The following is a 19,026-nucleotide window of genomic DNA, read 5'->3' as shown; positions in this document are numbered from 1 at the left end:
AAAAAAACACAGTTAAAAAACCTCGTAAATAAGTAATAAAAACATATTTAAAGACAAAAAAAAAATAGATAAATATTGTAAACCACATTCTAAAAAAATTGCTAAAACAGAGTGAAGAGTAATAAAAATGTTAGTATATCCAATTTCAATGAGGAAAGTAGTCAGTAACTTCTTTAGCTTGTAGCTCTCACATTTTCATGGTTCTGGCATTATATTATATAGTTTTGTCCTAGTATTGTCTCCGTGCTAAAGGAAGTTCTAACCATTTGTCTGGCAATTCAATTGCTACTGAAACTCCGAGTCTCATAATGAAGAGAAAATAATTTATTGTATCTTAACATATTTTAACTTATTTAAAATAAAATATTGATAACTATACTTTATTCGTTTGAAATTTTAAAATACATTTATTTATTTATTTGACACATAAACAATAAATTTACATATAAGGGCGGGCATATTGCCTTAACGCAATTTTTTCCTACCTAAACAAACCGTTCAGTTTGAGAAAATTATAAATATATGGACATATTGAAACTTACAATTTTATACAAAAATTAAAAGCAAATATTCACAAAAATAAATATACAAAAAAAAAATAACACTATACTATGAAGAGAGGAGAGGCTTCGAATGTATATTTCAACGCCGTACTTAATCCGTTCGTTCATGATTCGATAAGTACTGTAAGAAGCAATCAAGTGTCTATCGGACGGGTCTTTTCACCAGCGCCATTGTAGACGTGAAGAGACGCCTTTACGAACTATGACGTACCCACACCCGAGAATCCTGTATCGCCGAATCAGCGAAGAATCTTGTTTGTCACTATAAATAATTTGGCCCACTAGCGGAGAGCCAGTTCTCATATTACCGCGGTTCCAAATATTCCATAGTCATTCCTCCAAACTCGTTAGGCGTATGTAGGTGCACCGAGTTGCACACGACCTAGCGTATGCACGAATGTGTGTTATTATGAAGGCAAAAAGTAAACGTGAAATACTCGTTTTGCCGGGCAAAAACGAGACGAGGTTTTTTACGCTATGCAAAGTAACATGCGGTTAGGTGTCGGACCACGTGTGATTTGTTATTGTAACCAGTAATGTATGTATAATGCCTAGCAAGCCACGGTTCATAAACTCTGTCAGAACGTACACGTTTGTCTACTGCGTCATTTGTACAGAAATAGTACATAATATTACTTACGTACAAAAAGCGGCATATGTTGTCAAGTATGAAATGGATACAAAACTAGATTATTGATTTATTAAGGGTGTAAATTAGGCAAACGAAGAACACTGCGAGTGTGATATATAGTAAAACTTTAAAGTATATTTTTTAAATACTCATATACGTTAAGAAAAATTAATAAAGTTTTCTATATATAAACTATTATTTCTATATCGACCCTAGAAAGGAAAAAGTTTCCAAGTGACAAGAAGTAACTTTACGGAAAGGCAAATAATTTTGATTTTTTTATTAATAAAGAATCTTTTTTTAAACTAAGTTAGAACCAAGCCAAAATAATACGTATGTATGAGATTTTTTTATAAATTAAAAAAAAAACCTCAATTGTCTCTTCTCTAAAGTTACTATATGTTCCTTGGTAACATGTTCCTTTGCAGCGTCGATGTGTAATACGCGAATACAGATAATCTTATCTAAAAATGAACGAAAATACTAAAAAATGCCTTTGCTGTAGGCACAATTATAGAAAGTTTTACAAGCATATTAACTCAAAAAATTTTCCTTCGTATAAAAGCTCAACATTTTCAAGACAATTTTTTTTTTATAACTGTGTAATAGGTAATAATTGACTTTGATCTAGATGTGTTGCAACAATGGGGGGAAAAAAAATTGAGATGGGAATACGGAAGTCTAGGCATTTACCTGGACCTGTTATTGGCCGATTCAAGTGGCCACTTTACACACTGTATAACATTTATTCATTAACACATAAGCAGAATTGTGATTGTTACACAGTGGGTAAAGTGGCCACTTAAACCAGCTAATGATAAACAATAAGCCCAAGACTTCCTTTTCCCTTCTCAAAAATATTTACCTCTCTGTTGTAACAAATTAAGATGTAAATAACTTCGTAAGGAAATCTAGCCTGTCTACAAACTTTTCGACATACTTAAAACATTGTTGATTGAACTAAATGATATTAAAAGTATAACAATCAAAAATTGTTTTCAGGCATTGTCTAACATTGTATTCTTTATTTTCTTTGACTTTGCCGTTCGCACTTTTCATATAAATTTGTATGGAGTAAACCGAGTGAATAAATATTTTCGTTAAACCTAAACACCTGGCAATTTTCGGTTTTTATTTACAATTTAAGTACTTTGATAGTTTTATTATATAAACATCGTATTGTATGCTATAAGTAAAAATACGATTTTTTCAAAAACTTTAATTCGTAGTAAAATTATCAACTTTAAAATAATTCGAATTTTAGAATTCGCGTAGAATATTCATCAAATCTTACATTATTCCAATCATCACGCGATTAATTTCATAAAATTATGAAATCAAGAAACGTCCAATTAAACACCTCTTATTAGACAAAACGTGGGAATTTTCTCAAGGAAACCCCTCAACCGTGAAAACTGCATTGTACAATATTCACCTCTACATCCTTATAGAATACGGAACATTATAGAATCAAATGTAACAGTTAAAAAATAATGTAATAATTTAGTTACAGGGGTTTTAAAAACAGTAGTAGATTTTTCTGCCTATCAAAAAGATAAGAATTGGCTTATCAAAACTTTGTGTCGGGTTATATAAAGTATTTACCGAAAATATTTATATTCATTCTGACATTATTTTGTGGTGTAATATGCTAATTATTTTTTTTATGTTGCATCATTTGTAAGCATTAATGTAAAATCATAACACAAACATCTTAAGCGAGGTTGATTGTAGAGTAATTAATTCATATTGGTAAAATATTTTAATGACTCAACAGCCAATCAAATTAACGAAAAATACTAAAAATGCACTTCAATAAAATTACTATAAGCATTATCTCAATGTGAGTCTACAAAAAGGTACGTCTTTTATATAAGCTTTTAAATATCTAAAATATTTTGTTTATAAAAGTTTAGATTTGAGTACTTTGATGATTTTAGATTAAACTCTTGATTCTATATATTATGATAGTTTGTTGACTCTTGGAAAAACTTTCGTGGAATGAGCTTGCCAGAATATGTGGGAATTTAGATACTATAGATTTATTGCTGCTAATCAACTTGCCTACACCTCTTACAGTTATCATTTAATGGTTTTGTAGGTATCACTAAATATCTAGTAAAAATACTTTATTAAACCGATGTTGTCAAGATAGACAAATATAAAAAAATATATACGATAAATATTTGTTTAAATAACTTAGGACTTTTGATCTGTCATTGCCTGGTTTAAGTAATAACTTTACATACCGTTTAACATCAACGATTCTAGATAACATCTTTATTTCTTCAATATCGATATTCAAACATATGCTGAATTACAAATGTTATATGTGTTATAAATTATCATAAATATGCTCAAGATCACTTGGAGAGACAGAGTTTGAATGAGTTTGTTGCGATTTTTCTGCAACGTACGAAAAAGAATCTAGAGTTACTGAGCAATGTAAAAACTATGATTTTATTATACTTTGGCCATGTTATATCAGAATAAAAACAAAATCTCTTAGAATAAATAATACAGGGAGAAATACAAGGCTGAAGAAGACCGGGTTATAGAAGGGTTTCCTGGCTCCGATATCAGAAGCAGTGGTACCGAAAGAGTACATCATTGTTTAGGACTGCAGTCAACGGTCCGCCAGAGTACTTATTATTTGTACATGAAGTTTTAAATAAATAAATAAAGTATGAGTTGCAATGATGATCGCCAACATCCACAAAAGTCTTGTCTGATAATATTGCGATCATCATTAGAGCCAGTTCAGTCAAAAAAGTCTAAAATATTTTTTTTTTGCGTTTTCCTCAAAGGGGCGAAAAACTCTTATTTTTTCAAACAGTTATTACAATTTAACTTTATATTTTTTTGTACAATGTTCCTTAATGGTACAAAACAAAATGAAAATATTTATTTTTATTTTTATGAAATATTTGTATTTTATTTTATGCTACATTGTTGTTTTTATTTACCTGTATACCAGCATTTACTTCCAATTCCTCTTATCAAAAAAAAAACTCTAACGGTGTTAAAATATCATACAATTTTCCTATACTTTTAAAGTTTAGTTTTCTCTCAATGTATGGGAGCGCGTTGGGGCATTTAAAACAAGCAAAAAAAGGAAGCCGTAAGAAAACAAAGGAAAAGGGAAGTACGTCAGATTGTTCGATATTCAAATACCTTAGTACCCAACCGGTCAAACTTCCTTAACTGTAAAAAAATTGCGGGTTCACGTCATGAAGGTAAACTGGAACATGGTTGTTAGACTCGAATCCAGTTCTGATATCGAGTTTAGAAGAGGAACGAGTTTTGCAATTCTTGTATTTTTGTTTTTATGAATGATATTCACTTTTCATTAATCATTTGAGGCGAAGGTCAACTTTAAATGACCCTACCATTTTTGTTTTTATTTTGAACCTTTGCAGAGTTTAAATCAATTTTCGGCAGGAGAAATAGGGAATATAAATAATGGAATTCATAATCAGAAGAGTATTTTAATCATACGAAAAGGGTATGATAAACAACCTAATTTACTCAGTAAACTTTTTTTATTAATTCATTAAATAAGTTATTTTTTTATTATTTACTTCTATAAAGCGTACAAGAGTTTTCTCACAAATATACAAGAGTATATTTTTAATAAACGATCATGTGTTGTATCCAGTTTATTATGCATTTATGCTTGTTTATAGGGATTTATTAAAGAAAAACACATTGACTTAATAGCAAATAATCCGTCTTTATTTTATTCAACAAAGAATATAAATTATTCTATCTAATTATTAAGATTTTTTTAACATATTTAGTACTGGTCATGTCATTTTTTTAATTTTAAAAAATTAATTTATTATTTATGAATTGTTTTTCCAAATTCAAATATGTTAAAAAAGTTCAAAAGATTCGTTCAGTAGTATTTATTTAAATTTAAATCGGGTCTGTTTATGTTATTAATAAGTTTAACATAAGTATTTAATAAAACTACGCATTTTTTACGGGTACTGAAAAAATACTGTGATACTTAAAACTTTACATATACATTGCAACAAGTACACTTTTAATATATTCAACATAATCTTACATGCTGCTAGTAAACAGAGAAAATATTTTATTACAAAATTGGTCAGCCAAAACTTTTGGATTTTAAAGATTTTATTTATCTATTTGATCAAAAGTCTCAAGATATAACGATATCAACTGAAAAAAATCACGTCCTTCCACGAAAATAACTTAAATAGTATTTTATTTTATCACATTTGATCTTTTCATTGATAATGTAAGCACAGTGACACATAAACGATAACTACACATTTAAAATTTAATTGATATTAACTTTATCTTATGAAATACCGGAGACGTTAGTTTACTATAGCGGATTAACCGTATGTCATTTGAACAAGAAATAAAACGTTGATTGTATCATTTGAATACGTATAACATAATGTCTCATTAACATTTTTTATTGTGAAACTGTTACCTTAGAAGCAGAGGCCCTAATATTTAGAATGGGATGGGAACTGGTAGAGATTTTGAAAATTTCACATTTAAGTTTACGACCGGAAGACAAGCATTCGTATTAGAATGCTGCCTTAATTGCATTTTCTTAATATTCATGTTAGGAACGTAAGATGATTTACTCGTATATCAAATCACATAACGAGCTTAAGATTAAACACTTTTCATACACTAATTTTTAATTTGGTCCGTTGCTTCAAATGTACCAGTGGAAAGAAATTTATATTAATTGTTAAATAGTTTTTGATGAACATGTTTTTTATTATCTAAATTATTATTGGAAAATATTTTGATACCGGTAATCGTGCAGTCTAAGTCTTGCAGGTAAGTAAGCATGTTAAATTGCAATATCTGTATTTTACAGTTTAAGTAGTGAGTAATGGTATTTTTTATATATTTATTTACTTAAAAGTAGTTTAGTAAACATTTTTGAGTCACAAGTCCCAACTCCATGGGACTTAAAGTCATGTGTTGAGTTGAGACGAGTAATTAATTGACACAGACATACGAGTACATCACCACAAATATTATATTGAGTCAGAAACATAACAGCAAACTCAAATATTCGAAAAATCATCAAGGAGTTTCCCACTGTAATCCCTCCCACAAAGGAAAATTAAGTCGTTACCTCCTCCCTTTAAAAAAAAGTTTTTGTCCTAAGAGCTTAATACGCTCTTTCAAATATTAAAGACTCTCAGTGCGATAAAGGAGAGATGGTAAAAGTCGTTCGGGTTTTAAGTATGACATAATTTAAAATCGGATTGTGGTCCCGTGGCTAGTGTTTCGGACTCACGGATCAGAGGTCCAAGATTCAAATCCCCCTCTACCCCAACTTGATTTTCATTTTCTAATGGTGAGTTATTTACAACTCGTTGAAAATGGTCACCAAAATTAAATAATTTGGGTAAATTATACAATCGCTAATATTTCTTTAAAAAAATAATAATAATAATAATTCGTGCTCTGGGAAAACCTCGTAAGAAAATTTTGCTGAGATCTCTCCTATTAACAGTTATTTTTATATAATTTTACCACGTGACTTCTTTGAAGAATAAATAACTTTTTTTAAATATTTTCTAAGCCTAAATCGGTAATTAGAAACACGAATTTCTTGTTATCTTTTTAAAATATTAAATTTTAACAATTTGCATAAATTCCATACTTAATATAATATTTAACTTACAAGGAATATTTTCAAAACGTATTTACGTATTCCGTAATCAAGATTACGCATTAATTTGTGCAAAACAGTAAAGCTTCAACTATCAGAGTTAATAGGCGCCAGAAATAATCTGGATATGCAGAAATCTGGATAGTTGAATTGACCATTAAATAAAGGCAATTTTTTAAAAGCAAACGCAAAATTTACTCCTAGCTGACTTTTTTATCGCATTTGAAATAATGCAGCGAATTGGAATCATATTAAAAGCTTATTTAAACATATCCAGCAAAGTTAATTGCTTTGACGAAGAAACTTGTCGAGCAGCGATGTCTAGCGTAGGTTTTTGATTTCCTGATAACTGGAATTCTTAAGTTTAATTTACTCTCCACTGTAATACTTTTTTGTGCGAATTCTGGTTAGGGAGGAGACATATTTCTTTGCCTAAAAATGTTTTGAGATCTAAGTATATCAGTATTGTTATTTTAAAATATCTGAACAGAATCTTTGTTTTTACATACATTATTAATATTAAAGAAATTGGCATTGCATCAACTTTTTCAATGAATATTTGTATTACCATCTACAGACTTTTCTATGTCAGATTTTGAGATGTACCCGTTCCTTTGCCAAGACACTAATTACACATGCAAGTCCCACAATACTTCTTCACTACAGTAGTTGCACAAAAAAATCATCGCGCTGATAGGAAACGTGCTATTAAATGCTAACATCGACGTTCAAATAAAATAATATTGTTGAAACAACAATTGAAAAAGGGACGGATGGCGGGGAGGAGTCTGCATTTACTATCTGGTGACCATTACAATGAAATATCGGATAAAGGTTCTCAAAGGTCAATAATTGATTATGTACAAAAAATTACCAAAATATTTATTTTTTTAATGACCACACAGTTCGTGTTTCAAATATTAATATTATAATAGTTTTGTATTGTTTTTTCAATTGCTTTTATTTTACAGCAATAAAAATATAACCAGCCCGATGGTTTTGTATTTTTGTACAACAAGTGTAATTAGTGTCATGACAAAGATATAAACACGTCTTTAAACTGGTAAATTTAGATAAAACAAGCGTCTTGGCGCCATTGGTAAGACAGCTAACTGTATAATTGGCATCACGGGCTCGATTCTCATCAGCATCATCAAAAATCAAAGAAAGATTTTATCAGAATTAATCTGGGTGTTGTGGTGTATTTTTCATAACTTCCTTCCATATTCCCTCTTTCCCACCTGCTGACAAGCTTTTAAAAAAAGAACTTAGCAGGTTATTTTTTTTTAATAAAAAAAAGGCGGTAAGTTGTTACATACCTACAAATATATATTAACATTTACAGAAATACGTTATTTTTCTTTGCAGTTTCAATCTTGGGGATTAGTATGCAGCAAAGTCCTGCATCTTGTCCTCCACTGCTCTCTTTTATCTGCAGCTCACTTTAGCACAATATATGAAGCGCAGTTCACTCCCGTCGGCGTCGGAGGTGCCCTCTATGATTTGTCCCCTCAGCCATTCCCTCTATTATGTCATGCAGGAGACTTTCGTGGCACGCAATGTGGCCGATCCATTGGGTTCGTCTCTCTAAGATGGTTTTTATTAGGCGCGTCCCTTCTTCGAATTTACTGAGAACCTCGCCATTAGTTCTCTCCGGGTTCCTGATTTATATTTTTCTTTAACACCACATTTCAAAGGCCTCTAGTCTTTTTTATCTCTTTTGGTGAGACACCATGTCTCACAACCGTACATCAAAATGCTACATACATGTGTTTTGGCACGTTTCTTGCGGAGTTTTAGGTTTTAAGGTTTGGTGCGTTATTATTACATCGATATTCCAGTGCGTCTAACATGTTTGCAGAAGGAAGAGATTACGGTTTTGCCGGACTTATGAGGCACCGGATAGCTGGAGTCAGAGAGCGCTTGATGTCATCAAAGGAGGCCTGTATGCATCAGACTCCAAGGTTGAGCGCGAGCTGGGCTTCTCTTTGTGTTCCTTCTTCAGTACAACCTAATGCAATATTATCAACTTTTCCATATTTTCGTTTAATTATTATTTGGTATTTTTGTTAAAACAAAAATTTTCTTACATCTTTTATATGAGTCCTAGAAGCTTGCACTCACTACCTCAGGGTTTGGAATTAATACTTATTACTAGTTTCTATGAATGTTTTAATCTCCTGGTTCATATTATATTATGGTAGGGCACGCCAACTTTTATAAGAAGTCTTATTTCTCCATTTGGAAAAATAACTTAGTAAGGATTTTTTTTCAATTAAATTCTCTCCTTGATTTGTTCAGAATATTATAAAATGGCTTTACTTGGGATATTTTTAACTCATAAAACCAATATGACATCACCGAACCAAAGATGTTGGGTATCATTTTACAATACTAAAAAACTGATTTACTGTTTTTAACCCTTCGGTTATTTCGTGGCCGTATGTAATAGGATAAGTCCATCTTTATTGATGTTATGGACGTGGTTATATGTTTTTTCTCGTCTTTTTACTCGCTGTCTCCCTATGCCCAGTTTGCAGAACTGCACAGCATTCCTGTATAACCGGTTGCGAGGGTGCACTAAACGGGATGATCAGGTTGGGTTGAGTATTCGCGGACCGCTCAGAGAAAAGGATAAAAACAAAACATAATTGTTGTTTATGTTTTGCTTCTGACCTTCGGCATTTTTTACGCCGTCTACGTCACTCATCGCCCGCCAAATATTTTTCGTACAAAAAAATGCCTTGCATATTCTACGCGTCACGATTTCCCCGTATCGTGCTATCAATGTTAGATTGAAACAAAGTTAGGTAGGTATATCCAATAGCACAGCCTCATAGTAAATAAATACGTACGTGCATACCAACTTGTCTATGTAATGTATTAGATCCGACTTAATTTTCTTAACAAGTACTTCAACTAGTAATAATATTTTATAACTTCAAACGTGTTAAAAACATATTAAAACGTTATTTAATTCAATACAAAAAAAAAGAATTTCATTGTAATAAAAACTTTGTTATTTTCACTAAACCAAATATTGTACAAATAACCCGCGTCAACATACGACTTTACCCAATTCGCCATTTCCCACCATTTTTGTATATTTAACATAGATGAAAAGGCCTCATTTAAAATAATAATACCAAGAGAACATTTACTTCCACAAAAGAATTTTAAGGATTCCTTCAGGATTTAAAGTCAGCGAAGACCATCTAACTCTTCTTCAGCAGAAGAAGACATCAATGTTGAAAATAATATTGAGGCCATAATTGAAGATGTTAGTCATACGAAATGGAGGCCATGAAAGTGCTAAAGTTGATGATATTTCAAGCGTACTGAAAGCCCATGATTAGCCAATGACTAACGAAGAGCTAGAATAAATTAATTGCAATACTAATCGGAGAATTAAAAAAAAATGGACGTAGAATCGGTTCCCGCCCTAAAACAATTAAGTAACTTAAGGTACTTAAAAAGGATCTTTTTTTCCACAATAAGTGTGTTTGAGTTAGTAAATAAAATGATTTTTCATTGTTTAAATTGAATTTTTAGGCGCATATTGGTGACCCTCGGTGCTTACGAAATTCGTCAAGTACGATTTTGTCAGAAACGGAACCCTCGTACTCAGTGGGGGATAACAGCACTGTGGTTTTTGTGAATTTTGCTTCACCAATACACTAGAAACTTTTTTTAATATTAATTTAACGCGTTGTAGCCATATTATTATATTATTCGTCACTGGATTGCCCTGCGTCTCTCTTTACTTACGAGATGTATACTTATATGATAGTGATAATGAATAATCTTTGTTATGGTTCTTTTTGAGTATTTTGACATATTAAAGAAAATATAAGGTACAATAAAAAGTAAACAATATTATTTTTTGGAAATCTTGAATTGATTTAACTGCAAGGAAATCTATCCTCATAAACTTTTTTGGTAAGTTTTTTTTACAGTACGCTGGGTGGAACGTATCTGCGGCGTTTTAAAAGGTTCCGGTGTATTAATATCAATTTGTTTTTATAGTATAAATTTGATTATAAGTAAATCCGCCTTGTAGTGTATTCTTTGGCACATAGGCCTCCTTTGTTTGAGGTCCTGGGTTCGATTTCTAAAATAATAGACATGAAAAATAATTTTGATGGTGGTTGTGTACTGCAGTATTTCATTATTTTTGGACTGGCGTGAGACTGATCACCTTACTTTTTATGTAAATAAAATGTTCTGGATACTCTACGATTGGAGTTTAAACTCACCGCCACTGGGTGAAAATGGAAAAAAAGTAGTTTCAGTTTGTAGGTAACACGGAAAAAATACCAAAACCATATTTTTTCGTATACCTGCATTTTACTGAATAATAATTATTAATAGTTTTAGTCGTAATACATTTGTTCAGCGTGTAGAAGGTATTTTTAATATTCGGTTATAAACTTTATGGATGCTTTTTTATTCGACCTTCAAATGTTTGAAAGGATTACAATAATTCACACATTTTAAAAATGTCCAATAATTCAATAGACACACACTCCGATACAATTTTATGCCTTTGACTGTTAGATGTAAAATTCGGACGTAGGTGATAAATTAAATAAAAACTCTCGTACGCTCGTGTGGAAATCGTTAGCTTTTATAAATTATCGAAATTTATGTAGGAGCGCTGTTTTATAGAAGTGTGTATGTTATATTTTGTACATGTGTAGGTACCGATGATGTCACCAGGTTGGTCACCCAATAGGTGAAACCAGCAATGGGCAGTGTGAATAATGTCCATTTGTTGGGAAATAATTCCGAGATACGTTTATTTACCGTTGGAGAGTTGGCAAGGAAATTATTAAATCTCATTTTCGAGCAGCCCATACATCATATATGATTACGGATTTCTTATTGCAATTACTTGGTGATTTAGTATTTTGTAACGGTAAATATCTGGCAAATGTATAGAATGTATTTTCCTTATATCTCAATATAAGATCCCCAAATAATAGTTTTAATTATAAATCTAGTTACGTCGAAGTGCGTATTCGTGTTTTATTTTAAGCTTTAGCTATTAAGTTTATTTATTTAGATTATAAACAGATATATGTATTTATAATTCCGTATGCCTTCTAAACATTTCGATATTATTTCATTAATGCTTATCCATGAAGTTATGACAATCCGAGTCAAAAGCCCAGAATAAAATTCGAGTTTTATTCACAAAGCTACTGTCACTTGTGTATTTTTCGTCTTTTTGAATGTCAAACGGACACCGCAGTTGTCAATTAACCTTCTCCGCCATCTTCCATTCGGCAATAATCGTAAATTAACGACGATTCCAATGGCGTTTTGGACATAAACCGAGGCTCGATTAAAAATCGTTTTCTTTTTCTACAAAATATTTTCCTTATATGAACATTAAAGTAAACATAGTTCTAAGAGATCGGCGCATTTACATACGGGCATAAATTATACCGGACATCAGACGGTGCGGGCATTCTTCGGTCGGTTGTTCCAGCTTTTCAATAATGTTCCGAGACATTGTTGTTGATAAAACCATAAAACGGGTTTATTGCGGATGTCTTATCACGGAAGATTTGAAATTGAACTATACGGTTTTGAAGACAAGTATCTGAAGCACCGTACAATAGTTTTATTGTAATCGCGATTAGCAAAAGCGAACGAAGCCATTTGAAGCAATCAGACGTTTTCATCATACGAGGAGTGTATATGATACTAGATGTATACAAACTGGAGTTGTAGAGAACAAGAGACAACGTCACAGCGTAGTCGCACAAAGGCGGCGTGCTCTAGACAGCCGCAACAAGTGTAAATAAAACCTGTATCGAGAAAGGCATGTCTACGAATTCTATGTAATTACCAATTTGCGAATCAGGCTCACCCCACTTCGGACGCCTCATCGCTCATCAATGGGCCGCGGTGTCAGGGTACCCGAGTGGGTGCGGGCGGCGTGGCGGAGATGCCGTTTTCAAATCCTGTTTAGTCGGTTATGAGTTATGCGGTCTGCTCGTCAGCCATTCCTCGCACCAAGAGCGAGACAACTTCACTGGCTCCGACATCAGGAGGCTGCGCGGACCAGCTCTCCCCGCGCTCGCTGCTTACGTCACGCGAACCGATCGTTATTATACCTCGCAAAGTTCATTCAAGAATGTGAAATGTGACCATGTTGGGATTAATTATTTCTGTGAAGTTAAGCGATACGATATTCGCATAAATGATTTTCAGTAAACGTTGAGCAGTTAATATGGATAAATTCAACATTCGCCGTTGAATTTCGTAATGACGGTGGTACGTGCGGGTGAACCGGTGTTTATATCATAAAAAATACAAAATAAATATTGAATGAAATTTGTAAATAATCTACAAAAATCGGTAAAAATCACCAAAATCAACAAAATCTTAATTTGTGTTTGAAAATGTTTTCATTGGGTAAATATATTCAATCTAGAGGTACCTGTCAAACTCCTCGGGTCGGTGGGCTGTCAAGCCAGTTTTATGTTGGGGTCACGTGACGTTTTCCAGAGGAGGGCGTGAGGGGTAGCACTTGTCACTAGGGTGAGTTTCACTTCCCGCCGGTTGCTATGGCGACGGCGGCGCGCGCCCCCTGACGCCTGGTGACGGTTCACTGCGCGCTCGGCTGGCGCTATCTGCCGCGCGCGTTCCACACACCCGACCCGCCCCGCACCGAGGACACCGGGATATCTTTCCTTTCAGTCTACCGCTCGAGACTCAACAGAGACGGCGCGTATCACCTCCGTCGTAGCGCTTCACCTGTTCGCCGGGCGAGCCTCGACGCGACAGGTCGTTTCACTCTCGCAGCCGACCGGGGAAAGAGAAGGCTCGCGTAACGTAGGTCGTATATCCTCGTTTCATCTCATTCGCGAGAGAGACGCTCTAATCCCGACAAAAGGCTGTTCATCTAAGGCTTTCCCGCCTCCTAAAATGACAATAAAATTGTTCCGAATCAACTTAAAAGCGCGCAAAACACCCAAAACTATCGCGCGCGTTATGTTTGTTATCGATAGCGACTCCGACCCGGCGGTGAGGAGGTAAAACTGACGGACGGTTCGAGATGACGGCGCGCGGGTGTGTTGGTGCGCCGAGAGATGCTGCGCGCGCAGCCGCTGAGGGGTGGGGGGCGGTGGAGAGGAAAAAAAACGCGTAAAATGAAAACAACGCCTGGCTAAAAAGAGGAGTAGAGGTCCAGACAATGCCCGCGGCTACAGCCTGAATAGCCTTACAGCCTCCGCAGGGACGCACTCGCAACGGGAAAGTTTCTCTTATATTAGCGCACGCATCAATCTTGCGACAGACAGATACGCTTTTCGTTTTAATTCATCGCCGAGCAAAACAACATTGCCAGCGATACATGCACCGAGGAAAATGGTGTGCATAAATTTGAGGTTTCTTTCTTGCCCGTGCGTTATGATAATGTATCGAATGCCCGATCGTCGGTGTCACTGACGTATTGGCTGTAAAAGTGTTCGTGGTTCATGCTTTTACCCGTCCAATTTGAAGAACATAACTTTTCGATGTAAATGCGAAAAAAACCTTGAAATTATAACGCTTTTTAAAGTTCTTCTTTTATCAATTTAGAAAAGCCATTCATACGAAAGTCGTACCCACATGCAATACTACATAGTATAACTTGATTGAAACATTTGATTATTTTCACATCCACCCAGAACTGGTTTAAAAAAATCAGAAACAACAAATTTTAATTCTTTCGTTACCTAAATACAATATGTGTATTCAGCTTTGAATTTTTGCAAGTAAATACATATTTAGCATATTTTATAGTCTGCTTTCTTAATGTAACTTGTCTCCGCTAATTGCATACTTTCTCATAATGGTAATGTTTGCTCCCTGCATAATAAAAGTATATGGTGCATGTATGCACACTACAAAACTACTTACTATTACAGGATGATACATAACTCGTAATCATTGAAAAAAATAAACTTCTCAAATCGTAAAATGACCGCACATCATTCTTTAAATATTTATTATTTGGTAAATTAATTCATATTTTATCTTTATTACAATATATTATCAATATTAATTACCGTCTCTGATGTTGATTAATTTTTGCGGGTATAAAAATATTTAAAACCTATTTGAAAACTTCTCGTGACATTTACTTTTTGTTATCTTTTATAATTTGTTGCTTATTTAGCAGAGTTCAAACTGTGAGTAGGGTCGCAGTGAGTCACATCTTGCTGGGGATTGTGATACTATAAAATACCACAAACGCCCAGTTTTATTCCACTGGTAACACTGTTGACTAGTCTAACTCGTAAAAATGCACGTCGCGAACCTTAGGCAATGGAATCACTCTTCTAACTGTGTGATCACAACAGATAACGAGAAGATGAAAGACGAGTTTCTGGTGCTACCAAACTAGAACCAACCAGCTGAGGAAAAGTTAACCCCGACCAAAAAATTGACTAGAAATTGCAACAGTAACTACTTTGATTATTTTTTGCAAGAATCACTACGTTGTGTGCATCAAAAAGTAGACGTCCTGGCTGCGGAATTTAAGAGTAGTGCGGGACTTAAATGCTTTCGCTGCAGTGATCGCCAACATGGGGGACCTGACAAGGTACCAAAACACGAAAAAACGTTAAACGTTCATTTTTAATAAGCTAGGTATCAAACTATTAATAAATTGTCCTCATTAACGAGACTGTATTATGAGCAGCCTCCTTTAACAAGTGTTTAATGCATTGCCTCCTTTTCAGCTTTCAAAGACAACAGCTGGAGGTGCGATGCAGAAGCCTGGGTGAAGATCTCAGCGACATCTCATCGGTGATAGGTAATCAAGAACTCACACGAGAGTTAGAATCATACATGGTCAATATAGTGCAGGCAATTGATAAAATAAACCAAAGTAGAAAACAAAATGCCAAACACTCTTTTGGTGGAACGGAAGACCTGAAGGTTGACAGAAGTCAACAGGCCAGCTTCTTCTGAAGAGTTTTAAGTGGTTTCCTCTCCCCATGAGCAAATGCTGAAATGTTCTTGATTGGCCCAATCTAGAATATCATTCCTGAGCCCAAAAATTTAGCCAAAATTTAAAGTAATTTAACAGCAAAAAAAATATTTTTTTCTTAATATAAACCTTTTATATTATTAGCAAGGTAAAAAAAAAATGTAACTCCCATATAAACCAAAACAAGCGTTTTAAGGATGCGGCGGGGGTCCTGACGCGGACATATGCTGCGGATGCTGGTGATGGAGCGAATATGGAAGAGTAAAGCAAATAAAAAACTTTCATGCATCATAATAAATATTTCCCTCTTCCTGTCGGCACCCAATGGTCATAGGGCAATGTATTGGTGCTACTATTGCAGCGTATCTCGATCTTTTTGACACCTGGAAACTGGGGTGCCCAGTCTTGCACTACTGTGCTAGTCCAGGAAGAATGAAATGTTGCAATGTTAAACCAAACCCTTCTAGAAATCAAATCCAGGACCTTGAGCATTCTAGCGGATTTCTTTTTCACACGCAAAACTGTATTTTTCGTTCTCCTGGACACGGACTACTTAATAATTCTTATGACTTGATCCTGTCTTTTGATCATTAATAACAATTAAAAATTGAAAATAATCGTACAATTTTAAACATTTTTTTTTTTTTATTGAACACATTTTTTAAATTGTTTCTCTAATTTTTGACTTGTACTACTCAATAATTAAAATACAAATAATTCCTAAATTGCTTTATTTAAATCACAGCTGGTATTTTAATTTTCGTAACTTATTCAGCTAAATGGAAATATTATAAAAAAATGGTGAAGCTTATTTTTTTTATTGTTACACATTTTTAAAAATGTCATTTTTTCTGAGATATTGTGTCCAGTTTATAGTTATGCAGACAGTTTTTGGGTTCCGTTTTTAAAAACTAGTTTAAAATACTTAAATTAAAAACGTTTTTTTTTACCGATGTATAAAAATAAGATATATTTATTTCTCAAAAGAAAAAAAAAACATTTTTGAGAATGGAACGAAGTCTATCCTAAGCATTTTGCATATTTTTGTACGTTATTTTCAAAAAACCTGTTATTATGTATAAATATATTACACGTTAAGTCATGTTAAGACTCGTCGGGTCAGTGTAGTTATCATGTGCTGCATATGCCAGATAGTAGCCATTGAGTTGAAAACACACATCTAGGATTCTGGTTCTATTTCACACGTGGAACAGTATTATTTATCTGACCATACCCAGACTTAAGAAAATTTTGAATATGTCAAAATCTTTGAAGACAATTTATGATTTCTTTTTTCCTTTCAACACAAATTAAGCTGTTAAGAATATGGAAGTCTATGCATTCACATCAATCATGATTTGTCATCGGTTGAGTTGAGGGATCACATTACACACTGTGTAATATTCACTATATTCACGTGTGGCATTCTTTGATATTCTATTTGTGCATGGTTCGAATATTGTATTTTACCCAACAATCCAATTTTAAAACTGTTTAAAATATTTATTATTGAAAATAAAAGACGATTGATAATTTAATCCACAAATTTGGAATATCCAGTAATAGGTTTCATCGCTTTCGCAAGATCTTCAAAACCAGTCTTCGAGTCTCCAGTCTCGAAGATGTCGCGAAAACAGTGAAACCGGTCTCTGGATATTCCAAATGTGTGGATTAAAATATCACTCGTCTCTTATTTTCTATAATAAATTACAATGAACTTCCATCAAGAATTTCCTCAAATGTTTTTGTTTAAAATATTTTTTTTAGGAAACGCGGCTGGCACGCATTGAAAAATCTGGCCCCAGACTCCCATTATGCTGATGGTAACCCTGACGTTGGCCATTTCGAAATATCTGAATGTGTAATTAATGGCTGCGTTACGAAATTTGCACCCAAATTACACACAACGGAAGATTTCGGAATGAGAATGGATTCGATTATTAGTAAAGTTGACGTCAGTACCTACTCGCATGGCCAGCGGTGGTCTTGCTGATGAAAAAATTATTCAGCGCAATGGCGAACGCATGTTTCAGCTATTGCAACATATAAACTACCAATGAAAATTGCAAATTATTTATGCTCATCGATAAAAACGCCTCATTTGACTTTCGTAATTAGATAAATTGGATAGCTATATTTAACATGATTTTTAAAAAATAATCCTAATCAATTCTCGTTAGTGAAAATATTCTACTCTAGCAAAGTCCAATGACTTTTCAGTAGGACGCGACAATTTGGTAACAATTTTTTTTTAAAAATAAATATGTATTGTGAACATCAATTGAAATTAGCTATGCAGAAAGCAGCCAGTTTACAAATAAAAAAAAAATAGATATTGGTGTTATCGGGTGCACTAAGGTCAAATATATGTTTTGCTATAAACAGCTAGACCGCTTTCATACAAAAAACTGTAATAATCACCTTCTGAAAATAGAGTCGATCACAAAAACGGCATTTTTCAATCAGAAAACACCCACAGCATTAGAAAAATCTTGCGGTACTTCTAAAATCAGTTAAACTGGTCAAATACGTTATAAGATTCTTGTTTGTAATATAAAAAAACTAATGTTTTCATTGTTTATCATTTGTCATCGTCAAAAACATTCCAACTGTTGTGTAGATTTGATTATGCACTCTTTTCGCAAACGCGCTATTATCTCAGTTTCACTTTTCTATAGCTGGCTACTTTTTGCATAACTACGTTCAATTGTGTCTGGTTCTTTTTCAAATGAAGAGAAGACAGGCGCTTTGGCGTAGTTGGTTAGACGACCGACCGTGAAAATGACGTCGTGGGTTCGATTCCCGCCTGTTGCAAGAAAAAAATCCTAGAATGATTTTTCTCTCTGGTCTATTGGTCTGTGTGTTGTGGTATATTTTTCATTACCTCCTTCCATATCTTCTCTATCCAACCTGCTAACAAGCCTCTAAATAGAGGCTTAGCGGGATATTCCAAGAAAAAAACAAGAGGACACAACAAAAAAATTTACAACAAATTAGTTGACAGTGTATTATCATTCATTATTTTACAACAAATTAGTGAATAATAGATTCCCCTCATTAGTTTTCTTCTCTATTTACTCGATTAAGCATTAACAGAAGGGGCTGTCAAAAATGTTCATTTTCGTATATTCGACATTACATTTTAAAGGCTCGTAACCAAATAAAA

The 19,026-nt window shown here is 33.6% G+C and overlaps 1 protein-coding gene and 1 long non-coding RNA gene across 2 annotated transcripts in view; one reads left to right on the top strand and one right to left on the bottom strand.

Annotated features, from left to right (window-relative positions):
- LOC148279077 (uncharacterized) overlaps window positions 1–13,900 on the bottom strand; it is a 23,162-nt gene extending 9,262 nt beyond the window's left edge. The window contains exon 1 of the mRNA XM_088230477.1: window positions 13,323–13,900. The gene's annotated coding sequence lies outside the window, so the exon portion shown is untranslated. The remainder of the gene's footprint in view (window positions 1–13,322) is intronic.
- LOC148279076 (uncharacterized) lies at window positions 12,914–19,026 on the top strand. The gene is made up of 4 exons (XR_015822988.1): window positions 12,914–13,156; window positions 15,045–15,470; window positions 15,610–15,683; window positions 17,628–19,026. It is a non-coding gene; the product is annotated as an uncharacterized LOC148279076 (long non-coding RNA).

This window comes from Micrasema longulum, unplaced genomic scaffold (genome assembly GCF_059751315.1).
Source record: "Micrasema longulum isolate JH-2025_06_02 unplaced genomic scaffold, ASM5975131v1 h1tg000772l, whole genome shotgun sequence".
Taxonomy (NCBI): Eukaryota; Metazoa; Arthropoda; class Insecta; order Trichoptera; family Brachycentridae; genus Micrasema; species Micrasema longulum.
Note: the sequence above shows the minus strand (reverse complement) of the source record. Positions and strands in the feature narration are given on the sequence as shown.